General features: G+C 37.2%; 1 protein-coding gene and 1 long non-coding RNA gene across 3 annotated transcripts in view; one reads left to right on the top strand and one right to left on the bottom strand.

Annotated features, from left to right (window-relative positions):
• Nucleotides 1-8,666, bottom strand: part of LOC110827327 (uncharacterized) — a 28,506-nt gene extending 19,840 nt beyond the window's left edge. For both annotated transcript variants that reach the window (XR_015535120.1, XR_002542279.2), the window contains exon 1: nucleotides 8,378-8,666. This is a non-coding gene — a long non-coding RNA (uncharacterized LOC110827327). The remainder of the gene's footprint in view (nucleotides 1-8,377) is intronic.
• hth (Meis homeobox homothorax) overlaps nucleotides 1-12,168 on the top strand; it is a 650,834-nt gene that overhangs the window by 118,085 nt on the left and 520,581 nt on the right. The gene's annotated exons all lie outside the window — the stretch shown is intronic.

Raw genomic sequence — 12,168 nt, forward strand, 5'->3', positions numbered from 1 at the left:
GGTGTAACAGACATCCTTCGTGAAGTGGTCGGTAATTATACTTACGTCTTGTCTTTTGTTTTATTATCCCCTACCCTCATGCTGGCGTCTGATTTCCGTCCTACTGCTGATGAGGTTTAAATAATGCATTATGCTAGCGAGGCTTCCAAAAGCCGTGTAGATTAAACTCTTACAAATTTAATAAAGTTATCTGTACTTACTTCTGTAACGGCGTTTGCAGAGGTATCATGCGTGTTTCAACTACTGTAAGGCTACTTAAAATAATAGGGAATACATTAAAATACTTGGCTTATAATATGTGGTAGGAGAACAACGGACGATACAAAAAATTTAAATTCTTAGCAAAATTAATATTTGAAAAGTCATCGAAAAAATGTTCAAAATAATATACTGTTTAAGCCTGTAGGTCTACTGTGAATACGTTATTTGTCTGTAACTGTACATAACACATTCTTTTAAACCATTCTTAACTACTGTACAATCTTAGGATAGACGTAATTAATTTAAAAATTTATTCAGAATTTAATTTATTTATACACGAAATATAAAATTTGTGAAGACGCAGCTCGCCTAATAATGTTAAAAAGTTTCGATTATGCCTCCAAATTGATTTTTACCACACCCTCATAATCCGTTTCTTTAAGATACATTGGAATAGTAGCGTTTAATCTATGACTAGGTCTTCCAAGTGGGTCTTTTACCTTCAGTTCTGCTACTAAAATTATGCATTAGTATAAACGTATCATCTCTCCTATGCTTGTTGCCATGGAAATGTGTGTATTAGGTTTATAATTAGTGAGACTTCGACAATTCTTTGTATTGTTGTTTGTCCATAATTCTTCAGTTTCTGTTCTGCCTTGTTTCGTCATTTAAAAGCCTGTTATGTGGTTGTACTCCCAGATAGCTAGTCCTGCATCTAAAGGCCTGACGTAAAGCGTCTCCCTCCAGTTCGGCCTCCATGATTATGGTTTCGTTATATAACAGCATCTGCCCTAGGGCGCTAGTATGAATTATGATAGCAGACAACAGTGCTTTAATTTTCAAGTACGTGCTATGATTTTACAGCAAGAACACGTGTCCTTTCGTTCCTACGTCGAGTCGATTTGTGCTTACCCGTCCTAATTTTTAGTAGTCCGTCTATTGTTCATCATCTCTAAACAAATTCACTATTTATAAATCTATTATTAGTATATCCCATTGTTCCAATATGAGCGACTATCAGCTTGCCAGGAAGGACTGTCCTCCGTGAGTTGATTAATCGTAGTGATTGCCAGTGGCCAAGAATACGCTGTCGCCATGTTATTCAGTAGGCCGAGTAGGAGGAAAATCCATTTGTAAGATTTTAGTTATTGTATCTTATCTTGTAATTTTGCTGTTCACCAATTTTTTCTGTGTTATATTTTTGCGTCTGTTTTAATGTCATTAGCAATGGCCTGTTTTAAAAGGTTAAAATTGTTTGATTTGATCTAGAAAATAATACTGGAAGCGTTGTTTCCTTGCTTAATTTAATTAATGACCAAATGACAATTCTCTTGTAATATCGCTGGAAACCTCAGGTTGGATGTTCAGATATATAATAGTCAAGCGTCTTAATGTTTCTAACCCTCTTTATTCTAAAACCTACTTCAAAATGTTGACTTCTACATATTACTTCCTACTTTATAGCAAATGTGTTTTCACGTTCTTTTTCTTCTCTTAAAACTATGAGATTATTTATTGTTGTCCTGAGAACAAGTTTAGCACGCAGACACATTGACGAGTAACCCGTATCGTGGGTTTGATATATGTTACAAAAATTAAATTAAATCATGCATATGCATATTATAGGCCCACTTTAGAGTACAGACCTTGGTGGGGAAGAATAAAATGGCCTCTCAAACTGCATGGAAAACGATCACGTGGAAGATCGGCAAATAACATACTGTAAAATTCATTTTAACTTTGAATGTTTCTGACGTTGGTGCGTTATACTGTGTTAAACTGTTCTTTTGAACTTGTCAGTTGTTTAAATCATAGAATCAGAATATTTCAAAAGCTAGAATCTTCTTTCGTCGTCAGGGAATATTTGAGCTAGCTTTATACCTTAGGCTTTGCTTCTTTCCCAATAAGCCTGCATGTTAATACTAGGATTTGCAATGTTGTCAAGGAGAACATCTCCCTATGCTCATTTCTGATGGAATAACTTCTTCCCCTAGTTGATAGAAGGTGCTTAACATTAGTATCTTGTTTGCTGTCTGAGCCGTTCACGAGATGGTTCAACATTTTCTCATATTCTTGAGAATATATGGCTATGTTGATGGTCGACACTCTCACACCAGAAATCTGAAGACTGTTGTGTTATCTCGAAGGAAGAATTTGACAATTTGCTTGTGTCCTCCAACCAACGCATGAATTAGAGCCTTTGGATAAGTCGTTTGTTGACACTTTGACAATATTTTCGCTCCGGAATCACAGACGTTAGCCATTTCAATTATGCAGAAATTTCCGGAAGAATTTACTTCAGGGCACAGACAGGGAAATCAGGTGTCAAGAAGTTGCCATTTGACAGGTATTTCGGGACTGCGACAATGTTGCTTCCGAACTGCCACCAGAAACTCGAACCAGATAGGTCAAGGCTTTATTTCCGACCGGAATATTATATGATGCAAACTTCAAGCCAAGTCCATCACCAAGGACTTCGGGAGAGATATTCAGTGCTACTGCAGTGGAAATTTCACCCGTCAACACACGTTTGCAATTCTGGTGGACAAAGAGCTTAGGCACTGTGTGCGTTATTACTTCCTCGTTGTTCAGAACATAAACTACAAATTGCACTGAGGAGAATCACATATTTTGGGAAAACTACTGTTTGACGCCATGAGGTAAATAAGAAGTGATAAATTTAGAAGTTTTTGCGGCAAAAACTGTTCTATGAAAGTCTTAAACAGCTGAACGACTAGTAGCTTCTAAAGAATGACTCTGTCCCTTGGAGTTAGCTCAGCGTTTAGCTTGTCTTGCAAGATCAGATCAGTGCTTTGTTTTCAACACGTTTTTAAAACTGCTTCAAATGGACAGAGGAGAAAGGCAGGTCGATATTATTGATCTACTTGTTGGTAATAAAACATTGGATAATGCAACACAAATGTGTGCAAACCCTACAGTATTCGGATCTGCATCTCAAATAAAGATAATAACTAGTGGGCCATTGCTGACATGAAATTTTATAATATGAAATACATATTTGTTATCACCCATACAAATTTAAAATTACATTTTCAGGTCAAGTACTTCACCACGGCCCTCGAGGCCTTTTCAGTAACACATGCAAATCTCCCTCCTCAAACGAACATGAGTCACAAGATAAGATGGTATAGTAATTTTATGATTTATGGAAGGCGTGGCAGTCCTTTCTTTGTCGTGACGATGCGCAACATTCAGAGACCGTGCACCTAACTTGCGTGTGTGTTAAACATAAGGAGTAACTGCTACTAGGGGGCACCAACCTGCCACCCAGTCCTTACGACGTCCATAAAATTGCAGAAATGTTCAATTCAGCCAACTTCTGGCGTGTATGTATTGAGAAGTCCTACAAATACTGTACATAGACGCCGCGAGTCCCCAAGTAAACTTAGAAAAAGAAAATTACAGCCTTCTGGGTTACTGCGCCTTGTACTCTCGTAGAACTTGACGGACGTGTCGGAGGAGCATAGTGCCTTCATCAACAGAACGATCCCCTGATGATGGACACAGTGCGCACCTTTGAAACGCCGGGTAACGTCTAAGAGGTTATACGACACAGTATCCCAGAAGGCTGCCATATTGATATTCTCCATAGACAAAACCTGAAATTTCACAAAATTAAAAAAAACACATTCTGTATTTGTCAAGTCCCTATGTGTATCCATTTAATCAGTAATTTGTTATACTGAAAACGGTTGTGATAGGATAACTTACATTAACGTAGTAAAACGCAACTTAGTATTTTGTTGTAATTAATCATGTCATTCAAATGCACTGTGTCAACTGCAGAGGCCACGAATTGTCAAATAATGTGAAAGGATGTCTTAAGGAAATATTTTATAGAATATTTAAAATTTTCGTCCCATTTCTAAACTCAATTTTTCTTTATGGCTCAAACCATTAGCCGGTAATAGGCCTATGTAATATGCCAGCGCTTATATTAGGGCCTGTGGAAATGGTGATATTTAGTTCAATCAGTTTTTCTGAATTTTGAACGACAGGCTATTCCGAAATTATTGCAGTAGACTTCAGAATTATTTACCCAATCTATTATGAAGCGATATTAACCAGTATTAACCAGTACCGCTTACATTCAGCAACTTATATAATCGACTGCTTAGAAAGGTAAAACAATTTATTATGAAAACTAATTACAAATTTAAAGTTAGCTCTAAATTGGTAATAAACTTAAAATCTTAATTCAGAATATTCTCCCAATTATTGTAGTTGGAAACGAAGTTTACAGTCGTAATAAGTGAGAATGGAAGACAAAGGCAGAGGTCGACATATCAGTAAGTAGCGAAGCCTACGTGGCCTGTAAATGAGAATTTTTTTATTTTCAGAATTGGTGCAAATGATACAAAAATTATCAGTATTTGTTGGAGCAGATTAAATTAATGGGAGATACGTGTGGACTATAGGTTACATAAATGCGCACATAGCAGTCATACGGTTAGCACATCTAATTTGTATTCGGCAAGTTCCAGTTTTAAATATCGGCACGTAGTCTGCTATCTTAATCGGGTTATCGTGTTTTTCTCAGTACCTCCAGTACCCTAATGTAGGTCTTGACCGCTTCCTTTCACAGCATTTCAAATTATTCACTTATTGTCCTATATAACATGAACAACTGAAACGGGAAATATCTAAACATTAATGAAGACAAACAAATACGTGCGAGTATCTAATTAAGTAAATAAGCAATGATGGATCTATAAGAAGAAATGTCTACTACCCAGACACAAAATACCTGCAACAATATTAGCGTTAATGAGGTCAGAACAAGCCTAATAGCCTTGGTATAGATGACGATAAAGATTAATTAAATGTGTGGAAACAGAACTCGAAGTTCCAACACCGCTGATATTAACATCCGCCTCTGGCCAGTTCGAGTATTTTCTCAGTAACAACTTCGGCAGACCTATTATTTTCCTATCACTTTTACTCAAAGTGAAGTTTATTCACCAAATTTATGTTACTGACCTATCAGCTTTACCCCGACCGAGAGAACGTAAATTGTGTAAAGACCATTCAAGAAGAGTCTGCAATCGCGGTAGTCGGACTGACATTCGATGCCCTTTTGCCGTAACAGTGTTAAATAATAGAAACCACAATTAAAATAAGCGTTATTCTTTGTACAGAATGCAGCCTGTCCATCTATATAATGAGGACGTACGGGTTGGTTGGTTTCTTGGTTATCATTTGCTGTTAAGGAATTTTATGTATAACATCTATGAATGTGTTGCTGTGGTAATGCTATTAAGAGATTTGGGTATTGTGGGATAATATTTGTGACTATGTAATAATTCATCCTTGGTCCACTAAGTACATGCATTTTCATATTACGCAGAACTTTTCCTATTAAATCCAAAGAGTAATAATTCAGTATAAGATGACAGTACATTAAATTGTGTTATATTCCCTAATTAGGCAATTATTTTATTTTGTTAATAAAATAATATTTAATTTTAGTATTTTATATACTGCTTTATGGAGACAATATACTGAAACAAAACACTATCGGGTATGTACATGTACTTCTATCAAGACCTCAAAACAGACGTTGTGTTTTAACGCTTCGAAATTTTTGTAAGCATAGATAAATAATAACTTTAATGCTTTTATGCTGATTTCTTACATTAAAAAATTGTGTTTTAAATACGATTTTCCTCTCATTCTTGACAATTTTTCTAGTAATCGCATATTACAAATTATTGTTTGAAATAAGTAGATGTATTTAGTAATGTGTAAGGTGCAGTAAGAATTAATTGTTTCCCTTAATGGAAAATACTATCAGTAAAAGGGGGCTATTTGGTAGCAGATAATTTATAAAATCGGAGATGGGTTGTATTGAATATCTCTGTCAAGGCATTTAAACCATAGGCCTGCCAGAATTTATGATTTAAGCAAACGAATTTTGCATTCATAAAATTTATAGATGCTTAATACAATACGGATCCCACCTATGAAAGATCTTAATATTTTGTCTTTTGTTTATTTACTGGTTTCAGGCCCAAGCTCCTGTATTAATAAATTAAATTTTAACAAAGTTGCACGCATATTTACTACTGCAGTTTCTGATCCAAACTAACCTTACATGAGCATTTGATATGAGGCCGAAATTTAATTTTTTTCCTTCTCTGGATAAAGGCGTAAGCTGCATTATCATACGGTGGCGATTAGAAGCTTCATTGCAGTAAGTTATAACCCGTTCTTCCCTTGAACACAGGCCATAGTCCTGATGCGGAAGGTAGATTTTAATATTCATGAAACCCGCCATTAAATATTTATATCTGCAATTCAGACGGTATTGATTGATGACTGCGTTCTTAGCTTGCGGCTTCACTTCAGAGTTGAACCCTCTTGTGCCTCGTTTGAGAATTAGTAATCCTATAAAGCTGGTTCTCCCAAATGTCCTTTATTTTCTCTTTTGGTTGTTTTTCGTCTTCTGCTTACTTATAATACATAGGAATTTTAACAAACATAACGTAAAGATAACATTTATTCTCTTAGATACGACTTTATCTCTCGCATTAAGGGTTGGACAGGAAGCTGAAGAGAGTCTGGACCTAAGAGAGAGGAAATAGCAGGAGGTAGGATGTGACTGCAGCCTATGATGAGGAGTTTCATAATTTGCAGGCCTACTATTTACCACGAGGTCTTATTACTAGGATGACCGACGGATCATGAAGCACGTATGGGAAAAATAAAAAATGCACTCAGAATTTTGATCGTAAAATTTTTGGGAAGGAGAATAGCACTTAGGATATCAAAACGTAGATGTAAAAGACTGAGGATGTGTACTGAACTAGTGCTTGTAATCACGGCAATGAAAACGTCGGCTTTCACCAAAAGCAGAGACGCTCTTGATCAGCTGAGCAACTATTACCTTCAGACGTACGGCTTGCTTTAATGAAGTTAGTTCTCTACGTCAGTCTGTTAGATAAAACAACAGAGTCGTAATTTTTATTTCAGCTTACAATATTTAAGTATGGAGGAATGAATAAATGAGCTAGTGCATGTTGGCTTGTTTGAAGTAGACTACATTTACACTGCTTACGGAACATTCGGTATGTGCAAACGTAAATTCTTTTATAGTTTAACAAGTTTAAATTTATCTTAATAATATTAAACAGTATACTGTGAAAATAATTAAATATATTGAGTTGAGTCTATAAGAAGCTAATAGTTTACCTAGCTAACTAACAAATATGTCGCCTCCAATTCTCACCCACAAACCGTATGTTCGTAAGGCCGATTTTAATATTATCTTTCTACATACACCTATATCTTCAGAATTGTGTCTTTCCTCCAGACTTTTTAATCAAAATTTTGCACGCTTTTCTCATCTCACAAGGGCTCTGCATTGTTCTCTATACTGAATCAAATTAATCCATTCCGTACCCTCCCACCCGATCCTAGCATAAATTTGTAACAGAAAAAATCAATACAAAATGCACGGTTTAGCAATGCATATACAGCGTATCCTAGTAAAATTACTGAAGAACGACCTCCTATCGAATATTAGTAGCAGATTGCACTCTTGTTTCGACAAAGAATGTTAAAAATCCACATCAATTAAATTTTGTTTATTTTTACAAAAATGTTAAACGTTAATAAAAGTGCAGAACATATTTTCAGAGAAATGCTTCAATAACACATATAAACCTAAACGTTAATTACTTGGTTTTGTAGTTCCTTTAACTGTCCTGTATCAGACATTTTGTAACATGGCGTAATTATAACGTCTTGTAGAACAGAATATCCTCATTCATACCGAAACTCAGTCGGGATAAAATAAACCCTTTATTTGAGAAAAACGTTTCCACTTCAGCAGGTACTTCAGGAGCAGCATTATGCATTTTAGAGTGTCTCATTCTTGGCCCCAGATGTTCCAAAATTTCGTCATACTTTATATGTCGCTGAAATAAGTGTTAAAATTAATCGCGATGAGTTCTTCCGAATTTTTGTTAAACACCCTCAAGACTATATGGCGTCATAAACCAAAAAACCACAAACGACACCTTCGTACCGAGATTACCTCAAATTTGTTATAGTTGACCTCTATAAGAAGGTAACTCTACGCAGATTCTGGCTTATTTCAATTAAGCCTTGGTGATGAAGGCCATATGAACATGTCCGAAACGTAGGTACCTACCTTAAGATAACACGATATCTCAACCCACAAAGACGAAAATTGATATTCCGTCTGTGTTTACGTGGAGTGTTCGTACACCACGTACTTAGCCAGGCGACGCTGCCACACAACTAGTTTGCACTATTATCGCACTCTGAAGGGGGTGATATGATTATGAAGGTACGCATAGGTTGAGGAGGAACTTCAAATAGTGGGGTAGCTGCAACCACTTCAGAGTAGCGTTCGCTTCGTGCACCTTGTGTGAGAACGAATGAAAACGAAATATGTCACAGTGTTTTATCAGGTTCAGTCCGGCATTTCCTGAGTTGAAACATGTGCACGGGTGGCCACAGAACAAAAAAAAAAATAACACTGCAGTTCTTGACACGCAGACTACAGTGATAAGATTCCCGTTTCGAAGTTAGTGCTAAAAGGTGGGCATGTTAGCCATTTTAAAAGCAAAACCATGCCAAATTTCGGCGTTTTCTTTCCAGTTGTCTTATTTAATTTTATAAATTGTACCAAATGGAAGTTCTTACAGGCATCATATTAATTTGAAATTTGGCTGCGTGATCAGCGTATTGTTATTCCGCAACTAGTGAAATTGACTATATAACTATTAAAATATTAACTATTTTAGTTTACAATTTGATGGTTAATATCCCCACCGCTTGCGAATTTTCGTAAACTTAATTTTTAAAAAATGTACTTGCTAAGACTGAATGATTTGCCTACGAGATATGAGTTACTTTTTCGACTCTGAGGCTTGTGTAGGTGCAAAATTTGAAACCATTTTCCAAAATATTAGAAGAATAATGTAACAAGAATATGTCTTACACTCTGCCTTTAGTAGGCCTAGAAGTTACTTGGTTACAATCGGCAAACAAATTATTTGACAAACTGACACTCATTAAGGCAGAAAATCAGCCGATGTCTGCAGTCCAGCACAACGTTTTAAACACTCTGCAGTCACGATAATGATTCATCAGTGTCGCAGTCAACCGATACCATGACAGCTACAAACTATTTAGTCTGTTCTACGTCCGTCCTGACTAGGACAGTACTGTTTCATTTCGACGCATTGCCGATAGATGACCGAACTCTCCCCACGGCAAGATAATTGTTGCCCACAACAGTATTCACACGACAATGCACAGAGACTATGCATATGAAATTCATGCAAAAGAGAGGCGTGATAATATGTCGACAACGTTAAATTAAGCTCGTTGGACCAACTGTGGTGGACTGGTTTGAAACGGTTCGTATGAAAAAATTGGTACACGTTCACGGTTCAGACGTTATTCATGTAAAGTTTCGGTTTTCGACTTGGCTCAGACTTGTAACAGACTTCCTTAGTCGTCTTCAATTAAAGAGAAAATTGTTGAGGAAGGACGTAATTAAAATACAGGTGAAAGTAAAGTCTCCAAAAGTCTGGCTGTAATAATTCCTTCACCTAAAATAAATTTGTCCTTTCAAACATAAAATAAGACGAACTTATGAGTATTTTCAAAACATGAGTCGTTAAAATAATATTCGTTTACATTCGTTGTCTATAGACCTGTTATTACATACAAGGTCCGGAAAATAAGCATTTGGATTTATTGAAATTCAGAAATGTTCTGTATGAAGTAATTTGTAACTTACTGGTACATAGGACTGGCCGATAAATAACGTTTCGCATCTTCAAATGACAAATGACGTAACTAGGCCTCACACGAATATAAAACAAAAGTTGTACTCAAAGGGCCAAGGTACACACGTGGATGCCCTACATGGGGAGGGCTCCGTTCTCGGAACAGGACGCATTGTATACATTACATTAAGTTAATAGTTACGAGGAAGACGCCACAAACGGTCGCTCATGAATGACTTGGAAAATAAATAAAGAAACATACAGAAATGGTTATTATTTATATAATGTACGCATATTTAGAAAAAGTCGACCTACTTGCTGAAGCTACATGGTGAGGATTCTGGTCGTCTGGCAAAATAAAGACTCTGCCTGTTCTGAAATTTGGTTTTCCTGGTTAGGTACAAAAATTAGCCCTTCTTCTTCTTGGTTTTATTCTCACTACCTTTGGTCCTGCAATTTTCGACCGTCTAATTCATAAAACTTTGCCAATTTTATCACATAATTTGTGAGAATAACAAATTATTTTATGAAGATTTCTGTCTTCTGCGTTGTTGTGCTGTGCGCCCTGATGACGGAGGCAGTATGACCTCTGAAACGTTGGTAAACATCGACCAGACTACACAGCGCAACAACCCAGAAGACGGAAATCTTCATACTCATCGCCCTGATGACGGAGGCAGTATGACCTCTGAAACGTTGGTAAACATCGACCAGACTACACAGCGCAACAACCCAGAAGACAGAAATCTTCATACTCATCGCCCTGATGACGGATGCAGTATGACCTCTGAAACGTTGGTAAACATCGACCAGACTACACAGCGCAACAACCCGGAAGACAGAAATCTTCATACTCATCGTCCTGATGACGGAGGCAGTATGACCTCTGAAACGTTGGTTAACATCGACCAGACTACATAGCGCAACAACCCAGAAGACAGAAATCTTCATACTCATCGCCCTGATGACGGAGGCAGTATGACCTCTGAAACGTTGGTAAACATCGACCAGACTACACAGCGCAACAACCCGGAAGACAGAAATCTTCATACTCTTCGTCCTGATGACGGAGGCAGTATGACCTCTGAAACGTTGGTTAACATCGACCAGACTACACAGCGCAACAACCCAGAAGACAGAAATCTTCATACTCATCGCCCTGATGACGGTGGCAGTATGACCTCTGAAGCGTTGGTAAACATCGACCAGACTACACAGCGCAACAACCCAGAAGACAGAAATCTTCATACTCATCGCCCTAATTACGGAGACAGTATGACCTCTGAAACGTTGGTAAACATCGACCAGACTACACAGCGCAACAACCCAGAAGACGGAAATCTTCATACTCATCGCCCTGATGACGGAGGCAGTATGACCTCTGAAACGTTAGTAAACATCTACCAGACTACACAGCGCAATAACCCAGAAGACAGAAATTTTCATACTCATTGCCCTGATGACGGAGGCAGTATGACCTCTGAAACGTTGGTTAACATCGACCATACTACACAGCGCAACAACCCAGAAGACAGAAATCCTCATAATCACCGCTGTGAAAACAGCAAATCTTACTAATTATTTTATATTCGTATTATTTGAAATAGGCTCATTATTTGTAGATGCGACGCAGTTTCCGTAACACAAGCGTGTACTGATAAATTTGTTATGTCCGTGTTTCATATACTCCCTTGTCTATGTTGAGTGCCGGTTAACATAGAAGAATTTGTTTTTTCAACGACTGCAAGAAAAACATTGCTCCTTATCTCAGGCCATGTTGCCATTATGCGTAAAATGTACATAACAGTGGCTACCTCTTACGTTCTGCAAATTATTCAGGTGGTTTTATATCGTTGTGTATTATTATATAACAATAGCGCAGCATAATCCGTTAAAGTTCACGGGAATGAAACTCTATTTTATTTAACAGTAATACAATTTATTGCAGCATAATCTGTGCAGCTAGCAATGATAGAGAACAATGTAAAGCAATCATTCTTTATAAAGTAGGCTTAAATTTAGTGTTATTAAATCTTTGCGACAACTGAAGCCAGACTCCCACCTAATGCAGATTCCTCCAGACCCCACCATAAGCGTCACCAAGCCTCGTTTGCAATTCTTGCCACCAGAGTCGCCACTCCGTCAGAACATTTTGTTTTTTGCATCAAAACAACTGCGC

This window comes from Zootermopsis nevadensis, unplaced genomic scaffold (assembly GCF_977971745.1).
Source record: "Zootermopsis nevadensis isolate Lab colony 2312 unplaced genomic scaffold, Znev_1.0 Znev_ptg000013l, whole genome shotgun sequence".
NCBI classification, from domain to species: domain Eukaryota; kingdom Metazoa; phylum Arthropoda; class Insecta; order Blattodea; family Termopsidae; genus Zootermopsis; species Zootermopsis nevadensis.